The sequence below is a fragment of the Hypanus sabinus genome, chromosome 9 (assembly GCF_030144855.1).
Source record: "Hypanus sabinus isolate sHypSab1 chromosome 9, sHypSab1.hap1, whole genome shotgun sequence".
In the NCBI taxonomy this organism is placed as follows: Eukaryota; Metazoa; Chordata; class Chondrichthyes; order Myliobatiformes; family Dasyatidae; genus Hypanus; species Hypanus sabinus.
The window spans coordinates 13,078,615-13,096,292 of NC_082714.1; positions in this window are offsets into that span (position 1 = coordinate 13,078,615).

A 17,678-nucleotide genomic window follows, 5' to 3' on the forward strand; every position below is an offset into this window, starting at 1 on the left:
GTATATATGAAAATCAATAAAAAGATTGAAAAAGAAAAGAAAAGAAAGACACATGGTTATTTGAGCTATTGTAGCCTTCTTGTCAGTTTGAACCAATCTGAACATTCTCCTCTGGTGTCTCAAGGTGTTTTCAACCACAGATTTGCCACACACTGGATTTTCTTTTGTTTCTTGCATCATTCTCCATAAAACTCTAGAGACTGTTTTGTCGGAAAACACCAGGAGATCAGCAGTTTCTGAGATACTCAAACCACCCCATCTGGCACCAACAATCATTCCACGGTCAAAGTCACTTAGATCACATTTCTTCCCCATTCTGGTGTTTAGTCTGAGCATCAACTGAACCTCTTGACCACGTCTGCGTGATTTTATGCATTGAGTTGCTGTCATATGATTGGCTGATTAGATATTTGCATTAATGAGCAGTGGTACCTAATATAGTGGTCACTGAGAGTATGATATTAGTTAACAAAATGGCAAACAAGCACCAAACATGAAGCAGCATATTTGAGCATTTTGAGGAAAGTGATTGATGTGAACAAACATTAATTTATCAGGTCATTTGTCCTGCTTAATCAATAAGCATTGTTCTTGCTTATTGGCAAATGGGACAAAAGTAATGAAAGATTCTGATGAAAGACAATTGAACTGAAATATTAGCTCTGAATCACTCCCCACATGCCCTCCTAAACTTCTACATATTTTCCTGCATTTTCTGTTTTCAGTAATGAGCAAGGTAAAAATGTTTGGATTTAAGGAGATTGTTATTGTTTATAATCTCATCAATTATTCTAATATAGAAATTCTGGCAATCAGTTTGCATACAGTATGAGCATAAAAAATATTGTGGGAATCCAGGGAATCTCTTGTTTCAGATGTACACTATATATAATTTATGCTGAGTTTAAGCTTATGTTTGTCCTCGTCTTGTAAAATATTCTGCTGATTCTGCAAAACAGCTCATTTAAATGGCACTTCTACCTTGTGTATGCTCATGAAAACAGTAAACTTACGCTTGAAATGTGTTCCAGACTCATGGAGAATGCCGCCTTGCTGACTTACACAATTGTGTTGTGGTGCACTCAGCGTCCACTTTATTAGCTATACCTGTAACCTGCTCGTTAATACAAATAACTAATCAGCCGATCATGTGGCAGCAACTCAATGCATTAAAGCAAGCAGACATGGTCAAGAGGGTCAGTTGTTGTTCAGACCAAACATCAGAATGGGGAAGAAATGTTACCTAAGTGACTTTGACTGTGGAATGACTGTTGGTGCCAGACAGGGTGGTTTGAGTATCTCAGAAACTGCTGACCTCCCGGGATTTTTACGCACAACAGTGTGCAGTTTCCAGAGAGTGGTGTGAGAAGCAAAAATCATTCAGTGATCAGCAGCTCTGTGGGCAAAGGCCCCTTGTTAATGAGGGGGGTCAGAGGAGAATGGCCAGACTGGTTCAAGCTGACAGAATGGAGACAGTAACTCAAATAGCCATGTGTGTTGTGCAGAAGAACATGTCTGAATGCACAATACATCGAACCTTGAAGTGGATGGGCCACAGCTGCAGAAGACCACAAAGATACACTCAGTGGCCACTTTATTAGGTACCGGAGGTACCTAATAAAGCGGCCGCTGCGAGTATAAATGCAAGTTGTTACTTAAGTTGGAAACAACACTATCATCATTTGAAAGTGTTGCTTTTAATTGTCAGGAAACATTTAGCATTCTTCAAAATTTAGTGAGGTACCATTTTGTGTTCATTTCACACCAAGAATACACTGCCAGGCACGGGGGAATCCTTTTTTATTTGCTTCACATTTCACTTTCAGTCTCCCAGTACAGCCTTGAGGAAGAACATTCCTTCAGCGGTTGACAAGGTGGATATAGCAACACTCTGGATAAGGTATAATTTATTAGCTGTTAAAATAATGCGATGCACAGGCTGTCACCATGGTTACAGTTTCAGCAAAAGAACCCGCTATAGATAACACGTTGGCTTCCTTATCCTGGAGTAACAGAGGCAGAAAGGGAAATACCTTCCGCAACGCCGCTAAACATGGAATTAGGAGAAGCTTCTGAGTGATTTAAAGATTGGTAACAATCATTGTTAGTGTGGCAGTAAGCGCGACTCTATCACTGATCCGGCTTTTCCGGAGTTTCTCTGCAAGAAGTTTGTATGTCCTCCTTGTGAACATGTGGGCTTCCTCAAGGAGCTCTCCACGTTCCATCCACATTCCATTGACGTACTGGTCAGTAGGTTAATTGGTCATTGTAAACTGTCTTGTGATAAGGCTGGCATTAAACAGACGGGTTGCTGGACGTTATCGCTCCTCGGGCTGGGAGGACCTGTTGCACACGGTATCGCTATAAAATAAAATAAAAATATAGTTTGGGGGGGGGGGGTGGTAACACAGCCCAGCAGCAACATCTGTCTTCCTCGCCAGGCACCTGGGGCTGATATCTTCCATCCAAACAGATGCTCGCATTAACACTGCCCCTGAATTAATCATAGAGCACAGGTTTGCTATTAAAGTGTCGGGGGTACAAGTTATCGCGAGTTTTGAATACCTCAGCAGCCCCAACCCCAAGACAGCCTTGTTGAGTTCAATGCAAGTGTAATTCTAAATTCATCAGACATCGTTGAGGTCTAGTAATCTTTCCCTATAGATGGTGTTAAGAGTCACCCACAGGGAAAGATTAAGAAACCTCAATGATTTCCTCTGCCAGAGAGCCTAAGAATTTTGCCCACCTTTGTATCTATTAAATGTTTACCAATATTAACAAACACTTACGACTCACAGATATTCTGTTTTGAGGGCAAATAAAGAGAGGATGGAGATGGATATCTCTCCACCATGTGTTTTAAATCAAATCAAAATTAACCCATGCAAGAAATGATATAAAAACAGCATATAGTACTGTGCAAAAGTCTTGGGCACATATGTAGTAACAGTATATATATATATAGTATATGCCTAAGACTTTGGCATATACAATAATTCTACAGGCAATAATTAGATATTTGGATGGAGAGTGGACTAATGCTTGCTAAAACACCTGCACGAAATCTGTTCAACAAAGGACATGGAAAAATACAGCACCTTACCCGGCCCTTTGGCCTACAATGTCTTTGCCAAACACGATGCCAAATTAAACCAAACCTCTTCTGCGTAAACTAAATTTAGTTAGGTGCCATCTTGTGCTCTTTTTGCACTGCGAATCGACTGCCAGGAATGGGAACTTTGTGTTTGCTTCACTTCCACTTTCAGTACTGCCTTGAGGAGCAACACCCCTCTTCAGCAGACAAAAAGGTGGATTCAGCAACACTATGAATAAGGTAATTCATATCCCTCCAGTCCCTGCATATTCATATGTCTGTCCAAAGGCCTCTCAAATTTCACTGTTGTATCTTCTTGCATTTTTCCATTGACTCTACTGTATTTCTTTGTTCTGCTGTGAATGCCAGCAAGAAAATGAGTCTGAAAGTAAAATATGGTGATTTTGATAACAAACTAACTTTGAACTTGAACTTTTGAACCACCCATCGGAAGCCTGTTCTAGGCACCTACGACCCTGTGTAAAAAAAAATTCCCCGCACAATTCCCTTCTACTTTCACGCTCTTATCATAAATGCATGTCCCTTAGCATTCGATATTTCCATGTCGGGAATAGGATCCTGATTCTCTACTCTATCTTTGCCTCTCATAATTTTATAACCTTCTTTCAGGCCTCACCAAAGCCTCCATCGTTTCAGCGAAAACAATCCTGCTGAAGCATCTCTCTGCCTAAAATGCTTACAGTTTATTCCTTTCCATTGATATTGCATGACATGCTGAGTTCCTTCAGCATTTTGTGTGTTACTTTAAACAATCTGTGTTTGTAGAAACTCAAAGGTCTAAGTAAATTTATTATCAAGGCACGCATACAGTGCCTATAAAAAGTATTCACCCCCCCTTGGAAGTTTTCATGTTTTATTGTTTTACAACTTTGAATCATAGTGGATTTAATGCTGTGTTCCACCAGCATTTTGTATGTGTTGCTTGAATTTCCAGCATCTGCAGATTTCCTTGTGTTAAATCCTCAGATTTAATTTCGCTTTTTTTGACACTGATCAACAGAAAAAGACACTTTTGTGTCAAAGTGAAAACAGATCTCTACAAAATGATCTAAATTAATTTAAGTATGAAACACAAAATAATAGACTGCTTAAGTATTTACCCCCTTTAATATATCACCCCAAATCATCACTGGTGCAGCAAAGTCACCCAAGTAGTTAAATGGAGATCACCTGTGTGAGGTCAAGATATTTCAACTGATTGTAGTAAAAATACACCTGTGTCTGGAAGGTCCAATTACTGGTGAGTCAGTAGGATAACGAAAACTACACCATAAGACGAAAGAACACACCAAGCAACTCCATGAAAAGGTTATTGAGAAACAAAAATCAAGCAGTGAGTACAAGAAGATTTCCAAGTCACTGAATATCCCTTGGAGTAAAGTTAAATCAATCATTATGAAATGAAAAGAATATGGCACAGCTCTAAATCTGCTCAGAGCAAGTTGTTCTCAAAAATTGTGTGACTGTGCAAGAAGGGGACTAGTGAAGGAGGCCACCAAGAGACCTATGACAGCTCTGGAGGAGTTATGAGCTTCAGTGGCTGAGGTGGGAGAGACTGCCCCTATAAAAACTGTTGCCCGGGTGCTTCACCAGTCACAACTTTATGGGAGAGTGGCAAAGAGAAAGCCACTGTTGAAAAAAACTCACATGAAATCTTGGCTAGAGTTTGCCACGAGGCATGTGGGAGACTCTGAAATCAGCTGGAAGAAGGTTCTATGGTCTGATGTAACCAAAATAGAGCTTTTTGGCCATCAGACTAAATGCTATATTTAGTGGAACTCAAACACTGCACATCATCAAAAACACACCATCACTTACCGTGAAGCATGGCAGTGGCTGCATCACGCTGTGGGGATGCTTCACTGCTGCAGGCCCTGGAAGGCTTGTGAAGGCAGTGGGTAAAATGAATGCAGCAAAGTACAGGGAAATCCTTGGGAGAAATCTGATTCAATCTGCAAGAGAACTGCGATTTGGGAGAAGATTCGTTTTCCAGCAAGACAATGATCCCAAGCATACAGTCAAAACTATACAGGAATGGCTTAAAAACAACAAAGTTAATGTCATGGAGTGGCCAAGTTCAGAACTCAATCCAATTGAGAATTTGCGGCTGGACTTGAAAGGGACTGTTCACCCAAGATCCCCATGCAATCTGACAGAGCTTGAGCAGTTTTGCAAAGAAGAATGGGGAAAAATTGCAATGTCCAGATGCACGAAATACTGACTTGAAGGGGATGAATACTTATGCAATCTATTATTTTGTGTTTTATATTTGTAATAAATTTAGATAACTTTGTAGAGATCTGTTTTCACTTTGACGTAAATAGTCTTCTCCTGTTGATCAGTGTCAAAGGAAGCCAAATTAAATCCACCATGATTCAATGCTGTAAAACAGAAAACATGAAAACTTCTGGCAGGTGGGAGGTGAATACTTTTTATTAGGATTGTGGATCACCGGATAGTATCCTGAGATTCATTTTCTTACAGCATTCACAGGAGAACAAAGAGATACAATAGAATCAGTGAAAAACTACACACAAATAAATGCTGGCAAGCAATCAGTGTGCAAAAGAAGACCTACTGTACAGATATTTAAAAAAACTAATAATATTAAATAAATAAATAATACTGATGTTTCCTTAATGTTGTTATAGCCAGGGCTGATAATGCTGACAAGCTCCCATTGCCTATTAAATGTTCCCAATGGCGCGTTCCTCAAATATCCTCTGACAAGCAAGTCCAGCTCCTGGCCTTCTACTGAGCCCGGCAGAACATTTTCTACTGACCGGAGAAAGAGAGAAAGTGGCTTCCTGATGCCTTAAAACCACTTTGGGCAGATGGGGTTTGTCAGCCATGATTGGCAGTGCATTTAGTAGAACAAAAACTCTGATCTCAAAACTCTGCTGCCCTGTGGCTGTAACCATAACCACTCATGGGAAAGGCTTGGAAGTAAACCCTGCTGGAAAAATCCAGAGATGGAGTCCCTAAAGCAGTCCAACATTGAGTTCAATGCTGATTGGCAGCTCCTGCAACGCTGCTGGTGCCAAACTGTATCAGTTTTTGAGGTTCCTTTGGGTTCATCAGGCACGTAGAGAGGGAGAGCTCGCTACCTGGGCAGCAGCTTGCTCTCCATATTGTATTGCCCAGGCTTACGTATCTAGACAGCCAGGATGCAGCGCCCATGGTCAAACCTGACCAACGGACAACTTGAAGCTGAAGTTAAATGCTTAGCACAAAATCGTCGGCTGAAGGGCCTGCACTGTGATGTATTGTTTTAAGCTCTCCTTATAGATGATATTCTCTCCACCCAGCAGATACCCTCCACTCTGGGCAGAATACCCTCTAGACTGGGCAGAATACCCTTTTCACTGGGCAGAATACCCTCCACTCTGGGCAGAATACCCTCTAGACTGGGCAGAATACCCTTTTCACTGGGCAGAATACCCTCCACACTGGGCAGAATACCCTCTGCACCGGGCAGAATACCCTCCACACTGGGCAGAATACCCTCTACACTGAGCAGAATACCCTCCACACCGGGCAGAATGCCCTCTACAAGGGCAGAATACTCTCTGCACCAGGCGACATCCTGGTAAACCTCTTAAAACAACGATTGAAAATGTGTGGCAGAGTGGAGCTGGGGGAAGGGAAAACTGGAGAGAGGGAGTGCTTTGAATCCAGATCAAGTTTATCACTGACATACACTGTATCGTGAATATTTTTTTGGTTTGTGGCAGTCCTACAATGCAATACATTAAAAAAACTACAAATTACATTGAGGAATATAAATTTAAAAATTGAATCAAATTAAATTAAATAAGTAGTTTAGAAATGACAAGCAAGATTACTTGGAATTGGAAAATCTGAATGTCATTGTGACCCTCGACTGACATCAACAGTGATTCCATAGCAGTGCAAACAAAATTAATATTGTTACTATCTTGAATTTATCCTTGAATATATTGCATATAACATCATGCAGAAGGAGCACACTAGGCTCTGAATAAATAAAATGGATGATAAGTTCAATTTTCTGCAGTTTATTAACCATCATCTGCCGACCCTTCCCCAAATCGCTAGGGCATGCAATATTTTGCATATCTTTTTTATGTGATTGGTGTGGCATCAGACGTGGGTTATAGGTTTCCCAGGGAATAGTGTCACACGATTAAATTATGCACAATAGGAGCACAAGGTAAAATGCTCACAAGCCCACGACAGAAGGATAAATTTGGGATGCCTGCTTATGGTGGTGGGGTGGAGATATGTTTCTACCAAAGGAGGTGTGAGGCGCTCCTTCCCTCCGCTAGCCTGCAGGTCATCCTTGGGCAAGGTGTAGCACCTCCTTAGCCCCCGACCCCCACTGAAAAAGATCACGTGAAGCCATGGGAGCCGGTGGTGGATGGTCGTATGAGCAGCCGGTGCAGATCACAAATCCTGGTTATGAAGCCAGGCAGACAATCTCTGAAGAGTATTGATAATGGTTGGGGTCACCCATCTTGTAAAGACATTGCCCAGAAGAAGGAAATGGCAAACCACTTCTGTAGAAAATTTGCCAAGAATGATTACAGTCATGGAAAGACAATTTATCACCCACATTATATAACACATCACATAATGGGTGAAAAAACTCACTGTTTCAGAGATGAACACAGATACATTGTCAAAGTTTGAACAATGTAAGATTCTCTTCTTCTGATAAAGGCAGCACGGTAGCCTAGCAGCTAGCGTAACCGCCTTAGAGTGCTAGTGATTAGGGTTCAATTCCCACCGCTGACTGTAAGGAGCTTGTACATTCTGCCCACTTCCTCCAGGTGCTCTGGTTTCCTTCCACAGTCCAAAGACATAGCGATTTGTAGGTTATTTGGTATTGTATATTGTCCTGTGATTAGGCTACAGTTAAATAGCTGGGTTGTCTTTCACATTGCAATGACATGGGATTAGGGTCAGGGAGTTGTTGGCATGGCACGTTGGCACCAAAAGTTTAGCACCAAAAAAACTCCCCCAGCTCAATTCTCGCTGCTCTGATTTGACGCAAGCACTGTATCTTTCAATGTACGTGTAACAAATAAAGCCAATCTTTATCTATTCTCCAATCACCTGGTGTAACATAGATCAGTGCCTGTTTTTGTTCATTAATGCTCTTCTGATGTCTCGTTCCATTACAATCACTACATAAAAGCAAGTCGATGTGAAATAACGAAATTGGATAAGTGTTAAACAGCTCTTTGATGAAAAATGAAATGAAAACCTTCATTCAGTAATTTGCTGCGACTTTCAGCAGAGGGGAAGCCTCGGAACAGAGAGGATGGGAAAAATATATGGATTGTGTCACAGAGTCAGAGATATACAGAACAGAAGCAGAACCTTCTGCTCAGCTGGTGCAGGCTGACCAAGACTGTTATTGGTATTGGTTTGTTATTGTCACACATACTGAGATAGTGAAAAGCTTGTCTAGCATACTGTTTATATAGATCAAATCATTACACAGTGCATTGAAGTAGAACAAGATAAAAGAATAACAATGCAGAATAAAGTGTAAAATCTGCCTAAAATGTGCAGTGCAGTAAAATAATGTAGTCTATAAGACATAGGAGCAGAATTAGCCCATTCTGCCCATCACCCCGTCCTACCATTTGATCATTGATTTACTTTCCCTCTCAACCCCATTCCCCTGCCTTCTCTCTCTGTACCTTTGGTGCCCTGACTAGTCGAGAACCTATCGACCTCCGCTTTAAATGTACCCAATGACTTGCCTTCCACAGTCATCCGTGGTCATGAATTCCACAGGTGCAAGATCCTAGCAAGGTACATTGTAAAGACAGGAGTCCATCTTATCGTACAAGTAACCCACTCAAGAATCTATTAATAGTGAGATATGACCTGTCCTTCAGCCCGATTGAAGTGGGAGGAGCTGCCAAAGGTGCTTGCAGACTCAGGCGACTTCTTCCAGTTCGTCCAGGAAACAGGTTATTTCTTTTCTCGTGCCACTTTTCCTTCTCAAGGTGGCTGGGGTACCGTTGGAGTCCGTGAACTACACAGCTGCAGCTCAAATCACGGGCGGTGGATTCTCACTCTCGGAACTTCCCGTGCAGCCTGGCATTTCGATGTCTCCAGGTGCAATCTGGGAAAGGTGTACCTTCAGGGTGCAGGCCTGTGGGTGATCCAATTCCTCACCAATGTTGCCGAATGAAGCTTCGCAGGAGATTAAAACATTGAGACAGAAGGTGTTGTATGCTGGCGTTGAAGGAAGGCCCCAGCACACTCAAGCGATCTCTCCCTCTCCCTCTCACTCTCTCCACCCCTCTCCCACCCCTCTCTCCCCACCTCTCTGCCCCTCTCCCCTCCCTCCCTCCCTCTCTCTCCATCCCCCCCTCTCTCTCTCTCTCTCTCTCTCTCTCTCTCTCTCTCTCTCTCTCTCTCTCTCTCTCTCTCTCTCTCTCTCTCTCTCTCTCTCTCTCTCTCTCTCTATATATATATAGAGCAAGTGAGCGTCTATTGGTCCTCAAGTCAGGGAGCAAGCGACACAGCAGATTGTAGCATCGAAACAGTGGGTTGCTGGTCTCCCCTCTCGTTGTTTTGGAGGCCCTCCCTCGCTACTGATACAGCCTGTCTGTGATGTCGAACTACTGGGATGAACAGTGGTTTTTTTGATGGACTCCAGATCATGGACTTTTTGGGGGCTTTTGCAACTACTTACACAGTGGGTGGTTGGCAACGTTCCCTCTAAGGTGTGCGAGCACACACATCTTTTCCTACTAGCACACAATGGAACTTAAACTGCACGCAAAAGGTTGTTGCCCTCTACCTCATTTACATATAAGTATATTTTACAATTGTACACAATCAGAATTTCCTTTTCTGGCTTCTGATGCAGATGCTGTTGACAACGTGGACTTTGTGATGATTTGTCTGCAGATTTTAGTACTGACTTATTTATACTGTTTTTATCAAAGGAATAATTGATTTACTATGTCAAATCCCAAAGAAGCAAAGGGTGTGAAGAGCAATAGAACTGCAAATTCTCTTCAAGCCGAATGGTTTAATGAAGCAGTAGAAACGGCTGCACCGAAAGCTCATGAGGTCAGGAATGGGCAGCTATGAGAAATATTTATGTAGAAATCAGAAACTGGTGTTACATACATGTATTGTCACGATGCAAAAGTTGCTGGAGAATTTGCAAGTGGGAAGAAGTGGACTGATATTTGGAAGCTTGATTTCTTAAAGCACCATTTAGCAAGCAAATCACATGTAAAAAGATTGATATTATTACATGCTGTCATATAGTATAGGAGAAATAAGATTCACTGATGTACATTATTTCTTTTAAACAATGAACAGCCATAAAATAGATGGCTATGCGCTAGGGAAATTCTAGACAGCTTCTAGAGTAGGTTACATGATCAACACAACATTGTGGGCCAAATGGCCTGTAGTGCTCTGTAGATTTTCTATGTTTCTAACAACTTAGTGTGCACAGTTTGTTGTCACTAGGCAAAAATTGCACATCTCAAGAATTTTGCGCACACTTGTCTTTGCAAATTAGAGGGAACATTGGTGGTGGGGGGCTGATACTTTTGCTGGAGCAGATGGGAGGGTTGATGCTTTTGCAACTGCTTGTGCATGGGAGGGGAAGGGGGGCTTTGGGGTTGAAACATTTTCTGTTATGCATTCTTTGGGTTTTTTCTGTTTCGTGGATGTCTGTGAAGAGTACGAATTTCAGGTTGTATACTACATACATTTTTTGATATTGAACTGAACCATTGAACCATTGATGGTACGTATTTCAGCCTTTTGTATCTTCTGCCTGATGAGAAGGGAGAGGGAAGAATGCCCAGGGTGGGTGGGGTCTTTGATAATGCTGGCTGCTTTTCTGAGGCAACAAGAAGTATAGACAGAATCCAGAGATGGGAGGCTTGGTCCTGTGATGTGGTGAGCTGAGATAACCATCCAAACCAGTGCCATTTGCTAGTGTCTGGCCCATAACCTTTAAAAATTATCCAACCCATCTTCCTGTCCAACTGTATTTTAAAAGTTGCTAATGTACTTTGGGGAACTATATATACTTGTCTGGACACACCCCCTGCTGACTGCTCCTGTGGCTCCTCCCACAGACCCCTGTATAAAGGCGATTGAGGCCTGAGCCCGGCCTCTCTGTCTCCAGGATGTAGTATGGTGGTCACTCACTGCTTGTTCCTTCTTCCAGTCAATAAAAGCCGATATCTCGCCTTTACGTCTCAGAGTGAGTTATTGATGGTGCATCATGTACCTGCCGCAGTCTCTTGCAGGTCCTTCCATATAGATACCACCCTTTGTGTAAAAATAAACTCAAATACCAGAAGAACAAGGGGATTATTAACTGAAAGCCAGGGTGCATTGTATGGAGGGATTGGATATGGTGCTAAATCTCGAGGCTGTCTTGACAAAGGATGGGGGTATTGTCATGGCATTACTTAAAGTAGTCAAATATGGTCCATTGAATGGGATTAACACGGTAAGATGGGATTCAGCATCTTTGAAAAAGTAATGCATATGGCACAGTCCATCAAGGATAAAGCCCTCCCAACCATGAGCACATCTACATGAACCACTGTCGCAGGAGAACTGAGGACACCCACCACCCAGAACATGCTCTATTCTCACTGTTGCCATCATGAAGAAGTTACAAGAGTCTCAGGGCTCACGCCACCAGGTTCAGGAATAGACATCAGGACCTTGAACTAAAGGGGATATCTTCACTCAACTTCACTTGCCTCATCATTGAAATGTTCCCACACCCAATGAACTCACTTTCAAGGACTCTTCATCTCATGTTCTTGATATTTATTGCCTCTTTATTTATTACTATAGTTTCCTCTTCTTGTATTTGCACAGATTGTCTTCTGCACTCTGGATAAACACTCTGGCTGGGCGGTCTTTCGTTGATTCTGTTACAACTATTATTCTATAGATTTGTTGAGTATGAATCTTCAGGTTGATAAGGTCCTAAATCTTGGGGCTGTCTTCACAAAGGATGAGGGTGTTGTCATGGCATTACCTAAAGTAATCAAGTGTGAACTATTGAATAGGATTAAGAGACAGTAAGAGGGGAAATATTAAAGGGCTCAGCACTTTTGAAAAAGTAGTGGATACAGCCCAGGGCATCACAAAAATGAATTTATGGGTTGTATATGGTGACATATCTGGACTTAGAAAATAATATTTACTTTGAACTTTAAACCTGGATACAGTGTTCCAATTGCTGAAGGAATCGTGGGAGGAAATTGCAGAAGCTCAGTCAATAATTTTTCACCCCTCCTTTGTCAGAGGAATAATGCTAAACTATTGGAGGATTCTTAATGTTGTACATTTCCTTAACAAGGGAAGATAGGACAGAGTGAGCAATTACAGGCCTGTTAGTTCAATTTCAGTAGTGGCAAATTATTGGAATCCTCGTTCTAATGAATAGGATGAACCTTCATTTTAAAAGACAATGTTTAATCAGGAAAATTGATTGCATTTGTTCAGGAAAGCTCAGGTCCACCAAACCAAATTGAATTTATTGATGAAGTTCTAAGGATGCTTGGTTCAGGCATGATTTGATGCAGTATACACAGACTTTAAAGGGGCTTAGATGGTGGTAAGCTGGTTAAAACGGGAGATGTCCATGGTGGAAAATTAGATCCAAAGCTGGCTCAGAGGTGAGAAGCAAAGAGTAACATTCAATGGGTACTTTAGATTCTGGAAGACAGATGCCTGTGGGATTCATATTAGTATAAATTCTCGCTTTTTGCCATGCATATTGATTTACTGCTAAATGTAAAATATGATAAAAAGCATTTAAAAATAGGCATATAATTGAAAGTGGGGAAAATGCACTTGGCCAGCAGGGGAGAAAATAGCCAATAGAATTTAATCCTGAATGGCACACTCAAAATGCTGGTGGAACTCAGCAAGTCAGGTAGCATCTATGGAGGGGAATAAACAGTTGACGTTTTGGGCTGAGACCATAAGAAATGGAAAGGAAGGTGGGCGGGGAGAAGCCAGCATAGGAAGGCTGGGGGAGGGGAAAGAGTACAAGCTGGCAAGGAGTGTGAGAACAGCAGAGTCACAGTGGGGGAGCAGTGAGAGAGGGTCTCACCTCGCGTGGAAGAGAAGATTTAAACTGCTTCGGTGTAGGTCACCAAGGAAAGCAATCTAAAGCTAAAAGGATGAAATTGAGTGGTGTAGAGGAGCAGAGAACCTTAGTGTTTCTATTATAGTTTTGAAATTATTGACTCGCTTGCTACTAAGATGTTTATGTGCACATCCTAAAGGTAGCGAGAGAATCAATATTGTTAAAAAGGTCCTCCACTATTAGCCAAGGCACAAAATAAAATGGCAGGGAGATTAGGCCAGAGCAGTGTACAACACTCAGACCACAGCTCGAGTACTACCCACAGTTCTGGACAACTCACTATGGTAAAAATATGACTGCCTTGTAGAGGGTTCAGAGGGGATTTATGAGGATGCGGACAAGACTGGAAAATTGCAGCTGTGAGAAAACATTAGATGGGCTTTGGAACAGGAGAGTTTGAAGAAGAGATATATCAAATTATAAGGGACGCAGATTGAGGTAATAGAAAAGAACTGTTTCCCCTAAAAGACAAAAAGGCAAGGAGTTCAAATGATTGGCTAAAGGCTGACGGGGGAAATCAAAAATGTCATTTTCACACAGAGAGTGGTAAGGTTCTGGACTCACTGCCTGAAGCCCTCATCACATTTAACCAGTATATGGATGTGTACTGCAAGAGCCATGGCCTGCAAGGTTACAGATGTGCTGCTGGAAGGTACAGTTACTTCGGATATAGAAAGTACGCCACAGTACTGGCTCTTTAACCCATGACGTTGTGCTGACTCTCTGACCTACTCAAAGATCAATCTAACCCTTCCTCCTCGCATTGCCCTCCATTTATCTTTCATCCATGTGTCTATCTACAGAAAGGATCTCTGAAATGTCCCTAAGATATCTGTCTCTACCACCACACCAGACAGCAAGTTCCATGCACCCATCACTCTCTGTGTTAAAATAAACCTACTCCTAACTCCCCTTATACTTCCTTCCAAATACCTTAAAATTATGCCCCTCGATTAGCCATGCCTGCCCTGTGGCTATCAATATCTTTTATTGTGTTACACACCTCTGTCGAGTTGCTTCGCATTCTCCTCACTTGAAAGAGAAAAGTCCTAGCTCGCTCAACCTTTCCTCATAGCACATGTTCACTAATCCTGGCAACATCTCCCCTGCACCCTCGTAAGGCTTACATATCCCTCCTATAATGAGGCAACCAGAACTGAGCACAATACTCCGAGTGTGGTCTAACCGGAGTTTTATAGAGCTGCAGCATTACCTCGAGGCTCTTGAACACAATCCCCTGACTATTGAAGGCCAACACACCATCAACTTTCTTAACAATACCATCAACTTGCGTGCCAACTTTGAGGGATGTATGGACATGGTCACCAAGATCCCTCTGTCCCTCCACTCTGCTAAGAATCCCGTCAAGTTTCTTCAAGTTCAACCTTCTAAGAGTATATCACTTCACACTTCTCCAGATTGAATACCATCTGCCACTTCTCACCCAGCTCCGCATCCTATCAATGTCCCATTGTAATTTATGACAACCTTCTACACTATCCACAACACCATCAATCTTCATGCCATATACAAATTTAGTAATCCACCCTTCCACTTCCTCAGCAGTCATTTATAAAAATCACAAAGAGCAGGAATTGTGCAGAATACCACTGGCCACTTACTTCCAGAGCTCTTTTGCAACCAGGACTGACTTGAAGGGCTGAATAGCCTTCCCTTTTGTCACAGTCTTTCTATGATTTGTTGCATACCAAAATTGATTGGAATGCTCAATGCCTGGCAAGAGCATTTTCACAAATTGCTATATTCAGAGCTCCTAAATATTTTCATGCCTTGTTTCTCTCAGATAATTTCCACCATTTCAGCTCTAGAATGTCTCTTAACAGCCAGAGAGCTTAAAATTGTTGGCATGAATCCTGTTTTATTTATCATAACATTCCTGATTTATTTCTACAATTTTTACTATAACAAATTTAAAAAAGCTTTGTAGTTCGTGAAACTTGCACCTTTAACTTGGCAAATGGTTTAAACCCAGTGCCAAGTGAAAATATTCCTGTTCTTTCAAGAAACACGGTGCGTTCAACAGGGATGCAGTCTGCCTACTAGAAGTTAACAAGAGAAATTAAACCTCAGGGTATCAGAATCATCGGTAGCTTCTGATGTCTTGAGGTTTCTTAATTAAACAAAGCCCAAGACCTGGATTGCTCCTTGGGCACAACCTGGAAGTTATGTGACCAACCTCACACTTAACTTGTTACTGTGAAGTTGAACCCAGGTGTCTATCGAATATGCCAAAATTAAACTGGGTATATATCAGCCTGATTTTTTTAAATTATTGCCATAAGCCACATTTTGCCTATGCAAAGTGCCCAAACTAAGTGCGGAATTGAGACCTTACATTTTTTCTTAAGGAATAAGAGTTATTCTGCATAGCAGCAGTTCCTTCAGCCCGACTCATCCATGCTAACCAACCTGTCTACTTAAGTTAGTCCTATTTTGGTCTCTCTAGTGCTTCCTGCTCTCTCCACTCTGCCTTTCTCTTTTCCCAACCATGACTCCCTCCTCCCTGCCCCCTTCCCACTCTCAGTCCACAGTAGAGACCCATATCAGAATCAGGTTTATCATCACTCACATCTGTCATGAAATTTGCTTTTCTTCCAGCAGCAGTGCAGTGCAATACGTAAAGTTACTACAGTACTGTGAAGAAGTCTTAGTCATCCTAGCTATACATATGTGCCGAAGACTTTCGCACAGTACTGTAGAAAAAATAAGTAGTGCAAAATATTAATGGTGTATATATATTTTTATTGGGCAGGATGGGCTCGTTAGCCTCGGTTGGCAGCCAGCCTAAGAGAAGGACAACTCTGACCCCAAACCCGGGCAGGAGGGGCTCGTCAGCCTCGTCAGGCCATCCACCTAGGAGAAGGACACTCCGTCGCTGTCACCGTCCCAGCTTGCTAGGCTATGGCAGATGAACCCCGGGTGTAAAGGGTGGGGCCAGTACCGCACACACTGCGCCCCACCTAAAAAAAACCATTGCGCAGGCTGAAGGGCACGCCGATCCTCTCAGACTTTCCCTTGCAGACTCTGCGGCCGGGTCTGCCTGTCCCGTATTGGCCTCGTCAGCCACCAGCGAGCCTGTGGCAGATATGGGCAGCCCCCTTCCTAAATCTTCGTTCGCAAAGCCAAGCCATGAATATATTTCTATTGTAATATATTGTGAATTTAATGTCTTGCGCTGCACTGCTGCCGCAGAACTACAAATTTTGTGATGTATGTCAATGATAATAACCTGATTCTGATTCTGATTCATGTGGGGAACAGTTCTGTTTTCTGTGCACTGTTAGTGAAAGCACTGGTTGTTGTCTTCCACAGAATCTACAATGGCAGCCCTACAAATTGGATGGCAGCAGGTGTAACCTCACTACATAAGAAAAGTGAGAGTCGGGGGGGAAAGGAATGTTTTTCAATTCATAGCATTTAAGATTAGAAGAGCTTTCTTTGTCACATGTACATCGAAACGTATCGTGAAATGCATTGTTTTGTGTCGTGGTTTGCAACGTGCTGGAGACACCTCACAATTGTCACCACGTTTCCAGTGCCAACATAGCATAGCCACAACTTACTAACCCTAGACATACATCTTTGGAATGTGTGCGGAAACTGGAGCACTCGGAGGAATCCCACACGGTAACTGGGAGAACGTACACAGACTCCTTACAGACAGTGGCGGAAATCAAACCCCGATCGGTGATCACTGACTCTGTAAAGTGACTGCCCTACCATGTCACCCCCAATGTTGTCCTGCAAACTACTGGGAATATTGGATAACAAAACCAGCTGAGACCAGCGAGGGTTAACTTAGCCACATCATGTTAAGTAGATTAAAAGATTCAAAGTACTTTTCTGCCCTCTCTCAAAAGTCTTCCCCGTTTTCTCAAGCTAGACAGATAGATAACTCCAGTCCTGGCATAGCTATAGTTGATGGCAGTTTTATTATTCATCAACATGTTACAGTACATAATGAGCCAATGTAAAAAGTCAGCACTTCTCAGCGTTCTAACAAAAGACAGATTCTAATATGGATTGAAATTTCTTTGACTTCTAACAAGTGCTTCTAACTATGAAATGAAATGCACAACTGGTGTAAAATGGCTGCCCTCGTGATGAAAGCTAATTGCTCAGCAAAGCGATAATGAGCAATCAGCAACAGCTGTGAATCCACAAGCAAGGAGTGAGATCTAGTCAGTAGAAATGAAATAACAATCCAAATCAGGAAAGACACAACAAAGTACATTCACGACCAAAGTACGTACGCAGTATTCAACCCCAAGATTTGTCCTCCCACAGACAGCCACAAAACAAAAAAACACCATGGAACCCATTCAAGGAAAACAGCAAACACCCAACACATGAAAAAAGAACAAATGACACAATGACAAAAAAAAAACG